The 12,715-nt window shown below is 36.2% G+C and overlaps 1 pseudogene; it reads left to right on the top strand.

Moving 5' to 3' along the window:
- The first annotated feature begins 10,598 nt into the window (after window positions 1-10,598).
- On the top strand, window positions 10,599-12,057 carry LOC105882090 (beta-enolase pseudogene; annotated as a pseudogene).
- Window positions 12,058-12,715: the final 658 nt, after the last annotated feature.

Here is a 12,715-nt window from a genome sequence, read left to right as displayed (position 1 = left end):
CTTCCCAAGAGTTGCGAATGTTTTTAATGTTAACTAGAGGGAGTTAAGAAAGGAAACTTCAAACATCTATGTCTTCTTTAAGAATCCAACAGGTTTATAAAAAACTTTAGCCTATACTATATTTTAGAAAATGTTTATGGAATTTTTAACTAAAATTTGACAAAATTTTTAAAGGGCTTAATTATTTTAGCCATTTTCTAAGCTTTTGGGTGTAATTTGGGTATTTCAATTGAATATATGTGATGTAGTAAGTTATTTTGCTTACATTTCAGGTAAGTAAAAAATGTCATTAATCCAATTATCTAAAATGGCAAATTTAAATGCAAATATAAGATCATTTAATTAATACAGAATTACTGAAATTACATAATTTATATTTAGTAGCTCATACATGCATATGTATTTTATTCTTACCAGATGAGTGGAAAAGCTGCACACAACCTACTGACTTGTTTTTATTTTATTTCTTGATACATATATATAATGCACATTCTGTCAACACTCTCAACTTTTGGCTTACTGATGAATAAGGAAGGAAAAAAGGAAATGCAATTATGGGCCTCCTGCTTCTCTTTCCTTCTATGTCATCATTTTCAACATAGTGTTAGCTAGTATTAATACAAAGAAGTAATAGAAATGAGAAAGGATGTGATAGGATTTCTTGATGGTTGTGTTTCTCAGAATGTCATTGCCTGCTTTCTGTGTTTAAGCAAGTTCTAGCCTTTTCATATTTCCCGTTTATCTTTTTAATATGTTCAATTTTTCCTACCTCCTTGGAATATAGTCATAATAACTGTTTTAGTGTCCTTGTCTATTTATTCTATCATTTGTGTCATTTGAGTGTTTTTGCTCTTTATAGATTATATTTCCCTGATCCTTCACATGCTGAGTAATTTTTTCTATTGGATGCCAGATATTATGAATTTTACCTTGTTGGCTGCAAGGTATTTTGGTATTTTTATAAATATTTTTATATTTCTTAAGTTTTATGTTGAGACACAGTTATTTAAAAAGTTTGATCCCTTCAAGTCTTACTTTTAGGTTCTATTAGGCAAGACTCAAGTTGCATTTATTTTAAGGTTACATTTTTCCCACTACTGAGGCAAGACTCTTCTTTGTACTGTGATACCTATGAATTTTAAAGTTTTTTGTTCTGGAAGTTGGATGTTGGGAAAAAACACTATTCAATACCTATGTGTGAGCTATGCCAACTTTTCCTGAAAATTCTTTTGAGTGGTTATTTCCTTGGCCTTAGATAGTTTTCTTACATGCATGCACTGATCAGTATTCAACTGAATATTCAAGGGGGACCCTCGACAGATCTCCAAGGTTTCCTTTTCATGAGCTCTCTTCTCTCTGGTGTTCTGCCCTGTGAACTCTAGGTACATGGGAATCCCTAATTGTCTCTAAAGGGGTTTCCCCTCCCTGCACTATAGCCTGGAAACTATCTTGGTAGTAACCTGGGGCAAGCATAGGGCTCATACCATTTCTGTTCCATCTCTCAGAGATCATGGCCCCCTCCTTTTTTTTCTGCTGTCTAATGTTGTAAGTACTTTTGTTTAATATATTTTGTTTGATATTTTAGTTATCTGAGGCAGGAGAGTAAAGATGCTACTCCATCTTGATTGGAAACAGAAGTTCAGGCAATCTTGACTTATTAATTTATAGATCAATTCTTTCCTGTTTCTTACTTTTCTAATAAATATATGACTTTTAAAATTATAATTACTTAAGCTTGCCAAAATTAACTGGCTTCTAACAGCATAAAATTTTAAGGTCTTTATTTTCATTCTATGTCTTGTCTCCTTCATTGTTGAGAGTTCCCTAAAGTCTTATTACTCAGTATGGGCTGCTGACTAAAACTGCTGGTGCCACTAGGAAGGGCATTAGAATCTCAGAGATAAGGCAGAATCTCGGGCTCCACCCAGACCTACTGTCTTACTCAATTTGTCCTGCGGTAACAAAATACCACAGACTGAGTAATTTGTATGGCAGGACTGGTGGCTGGTGAGGGCAGCTCTCTGTTTCCAGGATGGCATCTTGTTGCTGCATTCTCCAAAGGGGACACATGCTATGTCTTTACATGGCAGAAATAACAGAAAAAAGGGAAAAAGAAGCAAACTCCCTCCATTAATTTATTTTTGTAAGAGCATCAAATTCCATTCCTGGGGGTGGAGCCCTCAAGAGTCACTCATCTCCTACTGAACACACCTCTTAATTCTGTTGCATTGGGGGTTTAGTTTCAGCATGAATTTTGGAGGGACCAAAAACATTGAAACCATAGCACCTATGAATAAAAAATCTTCATTTTAACAAGATCCCCAGGTTCAACATGTGGATTTCAAGAAGCAGTGCACTATGAAGTACTTTTAGAGAAAAAAAATTAGTGCTCATTTTATAGGCATTCATAGCCAAGGCTAAGGATCTTAATCTGTACACCAGGGGACCCATCTTGGGAATATAGCCATTATGCATTTGTAATTCAGCTCTGACAAATTCTAGATGTGTGAATTTGGATATGATATTCTTCAGTCTCTGTTTCTTCATCCACAAAGAACTAATAATACCTACTTCACAGGAATGCTATAAAAATAAAATTAAATATTACACCTGGTATCTGCTACATAATAACTTTTAAGCAAATGGTAATTATGATATTGTAAGTTTCTGGAAGGAAAGGGTAATGTCAAGTTCCCCACAACACCTAAGAGAATAGATATTTAATAAAGACTGGATGATAGATTGATTGCAATGATACTTGAATACTTTTCTAGGTAATTAAAAAATAAAACTGAAGTTAATGAAACTAACTCCATTGAGTAGATTATATGACTCATTGAACAATCCTAATCACTGAGGGAGAAAATAGACCCTCTCAACTTCATGTTTAAGGGTCAGAGTATGTTCAACCCACTGATTTTCAATGTTCATCAAGAGAACTTCACGTGAAATTAGTTTCACTTATTTCTTGTTCCGTTTTAAGCAACAAAGCCACTTTGCTTTAGTGACATATTTTTTTTAAATACTCCTGCCAAGCTTTGACTGAATGTGCAATGACCCGTATTGTAGTGCTGCACTTCACCTTGATTTTCTTCTCCAAAATGATTTTTTGGAGAAATAACAACTCAAGTAAGAAATAAACGAAATTTCAATCCAGTGCATCATGATTCAGCATATTGCTCTTTAAATACAAAGATGATCTGACTGCACTTTCACTTCTAGGACACCAATTTTAAGATTTTGTTCCTGGACTTCTCCTCCTCCACCCAATTTTGATTAAATATTGGAGCTAATCTACAAGCACTCTTTCAGGTTATCTTGAAAGACATTTTTTGAGAAATTATGAAAAACTACACATATAATTGGACCACAATGGACTGAAACAGTGATTACAACTACATTAAGAGAATAATCTAAAAAATGACCATTTTATGCCAGAAATGAAATTTCTTAAGCATTATTCATAAGATATGTAAAATAATATACCAGAAATATCAAAATTATTTTAAAATTAACTCGTTTTCATGTTATATCATAAGTTCAAATGCCATTATAAAATTATTTTAAGTTTATAATGTACTTGTTTATTTGAAACATAAACAAAAATTATATCTTCTCATTAACATTGGGAGTTTTTTTCTTTCATTTGAGTATTTATCAAGTTTGAAAAAGGAACTTCAGAGTTAGATATGAAGTTTGTGATCTTTAAAAAAATTTGGTAAATTAACAACTAACATGTTTTTATACGAAAATATACTCTTCCATAAATGTGAAAACCATGTTACACAAATGATTTAAATGAGTAAAATTTTAGAGAAATAAATAAAATGTCATTGGTGTATAGCTTAGTGGTTAAAAGAATGGACACAGTAGCCAGACTTCCCTAGATGAATTGTTACCTTACAGAACCATTATGAAGACTAAATGATAGAAATTTATGTTTTCTGATACATAAAAACCATCAAACATTTATGTCTTAATTAATTTAGGCTGCTATAACAAAATACCATAGAGTGGGTGGTTTATAAATAATATAAATTTATTTCTCAGTTCTGGAGGCTGGGAAGTTCAAAATCAAGGTACAGGTAGATCTGGTATCTAGTGAGGGCCTGCTTCCTCATAAACAGCCTTCTTTGCGTTGTAATTTCACATGGCAGAAGGAGCAAGGAAACTCTTTGGAATCTCTCTGGAATCTCTTTTATATGGGCACTCATCTCATTCCCTCATGACCTACCACCTCCCAAAGTTTCACTTCCTCATACCATTACTTTGTGGGTTAGGATTTCAACATATGAATTTTGAGGGGACAAAAGCATTCAGAATTAGCAATTTAATTATACTCTCTTGTATTTATAATATAAATATTTGTTGGATTTGGTCTCTGTCCTCAACATTTTTCAATTATATGTGTCACTAAGATACATAACCTGAAAAGGACTAATGATGCAAAGTAATCTCTGTATAATACTAACTCCGTGGTATAGCCAAAAATGATAGTCATTTCAAAGTATAGTTCATTTTGGCCTCTAAGATTTTTATCTTGTGCATTACTTTCTTTCCCTCCAGTTTTCCATTTATTTGGCCTTCTCTGATAGAAGAGAAAAATATTTAGAGATACATAAGTAATTGAGAAAATCATCTGCAGCCCGGGTTGGTTATTCTACTCATTCTTCTACTTTATTGAAAGATAACTTCCCAGTTACAAATAAAACGTTTATGTCATACAAAGTGTTAAACTAAAAATTGAAAATACTACATTATATACTTTATAGACTTCATAACATACACAGATAGATTTTATAATAAAAAAAAATCTTTGAGAGATGATTTGGAAGCATGACCACTTGAATACAGATGCCTTTCTATGTTTTCCCAATTTATTTGCACTTTCTAAGTGAAACTGCTGTTATTATGTCTTATAGACTACTGAGAAATGTGATGCTGAATTTGGAAAAAGTTCTCCAGATGATTGCTACTAACTAATATGATGTTTTCTTCTCTATGAACTAATTGAGACCTTGGAGACCAGCTTTAGTGAGATCCTAACAAATACCATAAAGCAGCACATCCTGGAAAAATCCAGTCCTTTCTGTTCCTTGAGCTAAGACAGGGTCAGGGGCCTAGGAGCAGAGATTCTTCTTCTCAGTACCCTAGCAGTGGCACTGGCAAACTTCCTATGCATATATCACCAGCCCACTGAGGAGTTGTTTCAGCCACCTGTGGGGGTTGCGTTGGTGGGGGTCTTCCAACAACTAGCATTCATACTCAGTGAGTTAACAAAGGAAAATAACCAGCCATTTAAGAATCTCCAGTAAACAGAATAATTAATCATTATCTCCATTAGGAGACAGAAATCACAACAGTTATTTTAACAGAGAGAATTTAAAATAAAGAAAGGGCCATGATGCATAAAAGCAATATTATTTAGGTAACTTAAAAATCAAAAAAAGAATTCATGGAGGTAGCAACTATAGATAGCAAGCATTACCCCCAAAGACTAAAGGAAAAAGGGAAAGGGCTTAGACATATTAAACCTTGGAGGAGAGGCCTCACAGAGCTGAAATTCAGACCTCTGAGGAAGTGGCCTGTTTGGCATTTCTGAGATGGAGGAGGGGGCCCATGAGGCTGGGACCCAGACTTCAGAGGAGTGGGTGTCAGCCAGTTGGTGCTGGTGTGTCTGAGGCAATGGGATAAAACTGGTCTTTTCAGAGTTGGAAAGACTGTCAACAGGATTCCACTGCTACTACGGCACAGCTGTTACTAGGGTGAAGAAACATAGCTAACATGACACATGAAAAAGAAACTCAGGAAACAACAGGAAACTCACAGGAAGAAAACAGGAAATAGCAAGTCCTTCTTACTCCTCCTGTTTTGCACCCTCTCTCTAGCACCCCCTATTGACAAGCCTAAGGGGAAGCAACTAAGAAAATTAAAAGGCAATTAGTTGAGTGGCAGTCCCAACATCACACGTTCTATTAGGCTATGAAGTATTAGGTTATTAAATATGAAATGTCCAATTTCAATAAAAAATGTAGTTTATTATAGCTCAAACAAAAAGCAGTACAATTAATCAAAGTATGCCCCTAAATTATTAACACAGTGTTGCCCTCTTAATGGTAGCTTGCTTATGCTAGCAGTGAAGAAGCCTGGAGAGCAAGTGGTGATAAAATCGCAAAAGGCGTTTTCCACAGCTTGTTGAGAATTGAATATTTTTTCTTGCAACAAATGGTCCAAAGCCTGAAAGAAGTGGTAGTCAGTTGGTGCAAGGTCCGGTGGAGTACGGTCGCTGACAGAGAGTTTCCAAGTCCAGCTTCTATAGTTTGAATAGCATTGTTTGTGCAACACATGATAGCACGTTGTCTTGCAAGAAGATTGGCCTGTCTCTGCTGACCAATTTCAGCTGCTTAATCATAAACATCCTCATCATGTCATCCAGTTGGTTGTAGTAGACATCTGCTGTCATCCATTGACCAGGTTTCATGAAGCTGTAGTGGATAATACCAGCACTGAACCACCAAACAGGCACCATTCTTTTGATGAATATTCGGTTTTAGACTATGTTTTGATACTTCGTCTTCATTGTGTTCAATGCTTGCGACCGTCAAAAAGAATCCATTTTTCATCACATGCAACAATATGGTGTAGAAATGGTTTGCCTTTATGTTGTGACAGCAAAGAAAGGCAAGCTTTGAGATGATTTCTCTTCTGATGCTCATATAATTCATGTGGATCCCATCTATCCAACTCCTTTATCTTGCTGATTTGTTTCAAATGGTCCAATATTGTCGGAATAGTAATGTCAAACCTTGCTGCTAATTCATGCATAGGTTGAGATGGATTCGCTTGCACTACAGTTTCCAGCTCATCATTATCCACCTTGGTCTCAGGTTGCCCTTGAGGCTCATTTTCAAGATTTAAATCACCAGAACGGAACTTCTCAAATCATCAACATACTGTGTGTTCATTAGCCACATCCTTACCAAACACCTCGTTGAATATTTGAAAATAATATGACTTGTTGCCTTATCCATGATTTCACAAAAATTGCTCTAAAAAAATTTGAAAGATAATCACAATCCAAACCATGCATTTGAAAGAATAAGGATATACCTTCACAATAAAAATAAAATAAGAAATGTCAAAGTGAAATGTCAGAGTATCAACTATCAAACTTAGTACTTATGTAAATCAGACATTTCATATTTCATACTCTAAAGATGGGTAGTTTTGGAGTGGGAATATAACAACTTAGTAACTCACACAGTCAGAAAAACATCAAAAACACACAAAAAATAGAGTGGCTGGGAAAGACAAGTGAAACTGGAAAAATGGGAAAAACAAGGTGATTTCAATGTAGAATAAAAGAATCTTTCTGCAGATTAAATAAAAGTTTTAAACATGATTTTCTAAACAAACACATAACCAGATAACTTGAAAGAGAGAATAGTTGCCACTGAGATATAAATTAGTGGCATGGAAAATCAAGTAAAGTAGATACCACAAAGCACAGGGCAAATTATAAATTGCAGTAATGATAAAAAATTAGGACAAAGATCTAAGAGAGCTAATATGAGTGGTAGGAATTCCAGTAGAAGTAAATGAACAAATGTAGAATTAATTACACAAATAATGTAAAATAATTTATTTGAGCTGAGGAACTCAAGTCTGCAATTGAATACTTTTACTGAGTTGCAGGATGCATTGGTAGTAAAACCTAGAGATAAAGATGTTCAATCTAAGGTGAAGAGAAATCTCACAGGTTTCCAGGCATACGGAAAAATTACCATCAAGAGAAGAATAATTAGGCTGGCATCAGAATTCTTGTCTAAAACATAGGAGGTCAGATATTAGAAAAGAGTAAGATTCCATCAGTTGATTATGAAGACAAAAGACTGTAGCTAAAAAAAAACAAAACCCAAAAATCAAATAATTGAGGACTAAATACAAACTCAATTCCTCTGAGAAAAGTGCAATGAATAAAACAATTTTCAGCACCAAACAAGTAAATAAAATAGTCATTTAATCATAAACTATTTTATTAAATAATTAATGTGGATTTTTATAGACTCGTTGTAACACAATTTCTCATAATAAGGAATAAGAGAAAATCTAAGAAATGGAGGAAAATAAAAACACATTTTGCACCCAAAAGGCTGGTGTGTATATCCTTAGTGTCTTCTATGTATTGACTATCTCAAATGTTTTCTTTTTTCAAAGAAATTCTGGAATCTATGTAAATGAATCAGTTAATCAGATGTAGGGGAAATCTCTTTAACAAGAATATAAACTAAGAAACTAACAAAAATGTAGACAAACATTTACGCATATAAAAAGATAGAAAAAAGAATACATTTTGAGCCCATATTTGTATGTAGAGCTATCTATAAAGGCCATATACAGAAAATGCTTTCAGATTTAAAATATCAAAATTAATCTCTAAATAAGCAAAATTTGATAAGCTTAAAAATGAAAGTGGTTCATTCAAGATCTTTTAGGAAAAAGACAGATTAACTCTATCATCTGTTAATTCCACTCAATTTACAAACTAAATGAAAATGCTAATTACCAATACATTCTAAAACTTTCTGAGATAAAAATTTATCATTTTTATATAGAACAATGCATCTTGAATCTAGACCATTGATATCTCTCTATCAATGAAGATATAAATAGCATGAGCAATGTAGAAGAATTAGCAAAGCCATTTTTAAGACTGTGCCTAGAATTTATACTTCTCCACATTCAAGACTTTCACTCTCATGCCTTGCCATACATTGGTGCTCAATGAATACTTGCTGATGAAGGTGCATTCTGTTTTTTGTTTCCTTTTCTACTTCAGGACTTTTTAACACCAAACTCAGTCACAATATGTTGCCATTGAATATTCATTGAATTATTGAATGAAGGAAGCAAGGAATCAAACATCAAAAATGAATTATTGATTTAAGAAAATAAGAATCATTAGTGGTGATGATCATTAGTTATCACTTCATGTTTTTTTCTTAAACCAAAAAAAATCAGACTTTTTTCTGTTTGGGTTTTTTTTTTTTTTATTGTTTCCTTTGCAGATCTGTGAACATTTTTAATTTAGTTACTACCCTGCTTAACCATTGTTTAAACCATTGTTTAGTTTTTTGAATGGGTAGAAACAGTAACTTGGGAGCTGGTTTTCCCTGCTGTTTTCAAGAACATATACACTTGAATTGGAAAGAAGAGACTATTTATTCACAATTGCTCATTGCTGAGTCCAATATGCCAATGAAAACACTCTCATTTTGTTTTTTGAAAGGTTTCTGTATGAGGTTTGTTTGTTTTGTTATGTATGGTAAGGGATGCTTGCTTATTTAGAGGGATTACACAAGAACAGAATAATTTACCATTTTATGAATACAAAGCTCAAGCAATTATATATGGCATTCAAATTACATGTGTAACTTAGAAATAAATGAAAGGCTAAAGAGAACAAGAGAATAAATGAGAACAAAGGGCTCTAATACAAGAGTCATACTTACTGACCAGCTAAGCTGTGTATGTTATTTATAAGGTGCCCAAGGCAAAATTGTGAAAACGAATTCTGTCTTTTTCATTCTCTCTTTATCTTTTAGTTTCTTTTATCTATGAAGAATGCTACCTGGAACAGCCAAAGCAATCAATAAAACTAATATTAATTACTAGATAATTCACCATTGTAAATAGTCTGCCACACATATCAATATTGGCCTTTAGCCTTCACTTTATCTTTATAGCTCTAGATCAATAGAGGATTCAGGGACATAAAATATGTATTCACTAGGCTTTTATTTTAATTTTTGCATTTATTGCCTTCATTTTAAGAAAATGAGAAAATACAAATAAGCAAAAAAAAAAAAAAGAAAGAAAAAAGAAAATCACACTCTGTTGACATTCCAAACTTGTTTCTAAGCTATGCATATACATAAATAAATGATGTATGAATAAATGAACAAATAAAAACATGAATGAATAAATAAGCAAATAAATTAATAACTAATATAACAAACTGAGCAAATCTATGTATGTATGTATGTATTCAATACCTTTTTTTATTCAACAATAAATTATAATCATATCCTTATCCCAGTAAATGTAGAAATACATTATCATTAATGGTAAAAATAATCACAAATATTTTCCAACCTATGATGTAGCCACCTATTTCTGATGATCTGATTTTGACTGGCTGCATAGAAAATATGCAATTCTTTATAGGCCTTTTGCAATATTAAATATAAAATACTACTGAAAACCCTAAATATTTGCAATCTTTCTTCATTGAATTCATAATTCAAGAGTCAGCAAACCTTTTCTGTAAAGGGCCAAATAGTAAGTACTTTAGGCTTTATGAGCCATATAGTCTGTGTAACTTTTAGACTCTGCTATTGTAGTGTAAAAGCAGCCAAAGACAATACATAAACAAATAAGCATGACTGTGTTTGAATAAAACAATAAAACTTTATTTACAAAGTTTTAATTGCCCCTTGGGAGTGGGAAGATTTGGCTCTGTTCTAACACTCACCCTCATTTGCCAATACAATCAAGGCCTTGAAAAAACTTTGGTCAAAATCACACAGCTAGGACACTGTCCCAGCTGCCACCTAGACTCGGAGCTCCATCCAAGCCCCCACCGAAGACATCCCAGCCATGGCCATGCAGAAAATCTTTGCCCGGGAAATCCTGGACTCCAGGGGCAACCCCACCGTGGAGGTGGATCTGTACACAGGTAAGGGCCGATTTCGAGCAGCTGTGCCCAGTGGGGCTTCCACAGGCATCTATGAAGCTCTGGAACTAAGAGATGGAGACAAATCCCGCTACCTGGGGAAAGGAGTCCTGAAGGCTGTGGAACACATCAACAAGACTCTAGGCCCCGCTCTGCTGGAAAAGAAACTAAGCGTTGTGGATCAAGAAAAAGTTGACAAATTTATGATTGGGCTGGATGGAACCGAGAATAAGTCCAAGTTTGGGGCCAATGCCATCCTGGGCGTGTCCTTGGCCGTGTGTAAGGCAGGAGCAGCTGAGAAGGGGGTCCCACTCTACCGACACATCGCATATCTCGCGGGGAACCCTGACCTCATACTCCCAGTGCCTGCTTTCAATGTGATCAATGGGGGTTCCCATGCTGGAAACAAGCTGGCCATGCAGGAGTTCATGATTCTGCCCGTGGGAGCCAGCTCCTTCAAGGAGGCCATGCGCATTGGAGCCGAGGTCTACCACCACCTCAAGGGGGTCATCAAGTCCAAGTATGGGAAGGATGCCACCAACGTGGGTGATGAGGGCGGCTTTGCACCCAACATCCTGGAGAACAATGAGGCCCTGGAGCTGCTGAAGACAGCCATCCAGGCGGCAGGTTACCCAGACAAGGTGGTGATCGGGATGGATGTGGCAGCCTCTGAGTTCTTTCGCAACGGGAAGTACGATCTTGACTTCAAGTCACCTGATGATCCGCACGGCACATCACTGGGGAGAAGCTGGGGGAGCTGTACAAGAGCTTCATCAAAAACTATCCTGTGGTCTCCATTGAGGACCCCTTTGACCAGGATGACTGGGCCACTTGGACCTCGTTCCTCTCGGGGGTGGACATCCAGATCGTGGGGGATGACCTCACAGTCACCAACCCGAAGAGGATTGCCCAGGCCGTTGAGAAGAAGGCCTGCAACTGCCTGCTGCTGAAGGTCAACCAGATCGGCTCGGTGACTGAATCCATCCAGGCCTGCAAACTGGCTCAGTCTAACGGCTGGGGGGTGATGGTGAGCCACCGCTCCGGGGAAACTGAGGACACATTCATCGCCGACCTTGTGGTGGGGCTGTGCACAGGACAGATCAAGACTGGCGCCCCCTGCCGCTCGGAGCGTCTGGCCAAATACAACCAACTCATGAGGATTGAGGAGGCTCTCAGGGACAAGGCTATCTTTGCTGGACGCAAGTTCCGTAACCCAAAGGCCAAGTGAGAAGCTGGAGGCCCCCGGCCCCCACTGGACAGATGAGGCCTTCTAGCCTTTCTTCCTGAAATAAACACTGGTGCCAACCAAAAAAAAAAAAAAATCACACAGCTAGTTAAAGACACAACAGCTACTAGGATAGATGTCTATTAAATCCTAGTCCACAGGTTTTTTTACATCCTAAAGTATTAATTTTTACTTTGGTTCTTCCTTAGTTCCAGTTATAAAAGTATACCACCCAAAAGAACTATAACATGTATTTTTATTTCTCATATTTGCTTCATCCAGTCTGTTTTCAAAATATATTTAAAAATACTTCTCAGTGCCTCCCTTCCTCCCACCCTGTCCCATCACTGGTCCCTTGAACAGCTGCAATAGCCTTGCAACTGCTGCCTCTGCTTCAGCCTTGGCTCCCTTTAGTTTATTTTTCACAAGGAAGCCAGAGTGATCTTTTAACATATAAGTCAGATCACTCCTAAACTGAATAAATCTTTACCATTGTTTTTAACGCTCTCCACAATCTGACCTTCTATTGCCTTCTGACTCCATCTCCTACTGCCATCTTCTTAACTCTGCCCAACAACCCCGGTCACCTGGCTTTTCCCCCAAACACTCCAAGCAAGCCTCCCTCAAGGACAGATATCTACATGCCTCCTTCCCTCACCTCTTCATATGTTTACTCAAGTGTCACATTATCACTGAGGTCTTCTCTGGCTGCCATATGGAAAATTGCACACATTTCACAACATACATGACACACA

The sequence above is a fragment of the Microcebus murinus genome, chromosome 15 (assembly GCF_040939455.1).
Source record: "Microcebus murinus isolate Inina chromosome 15, M.murinus_Inina_mat1.0, whole genome shotgun sequence".
NCBI lineage: Eukaryota > Metazoa > Chordata > Mammalia > Primates > Cheirogaleidae > Microcebus > Microcebus murinus.
The sequence above is the reverse complement of the archived record's forward strand: the minus strand, read 5'-3'. Positions and strand labels throughout refer to the sequence as shown.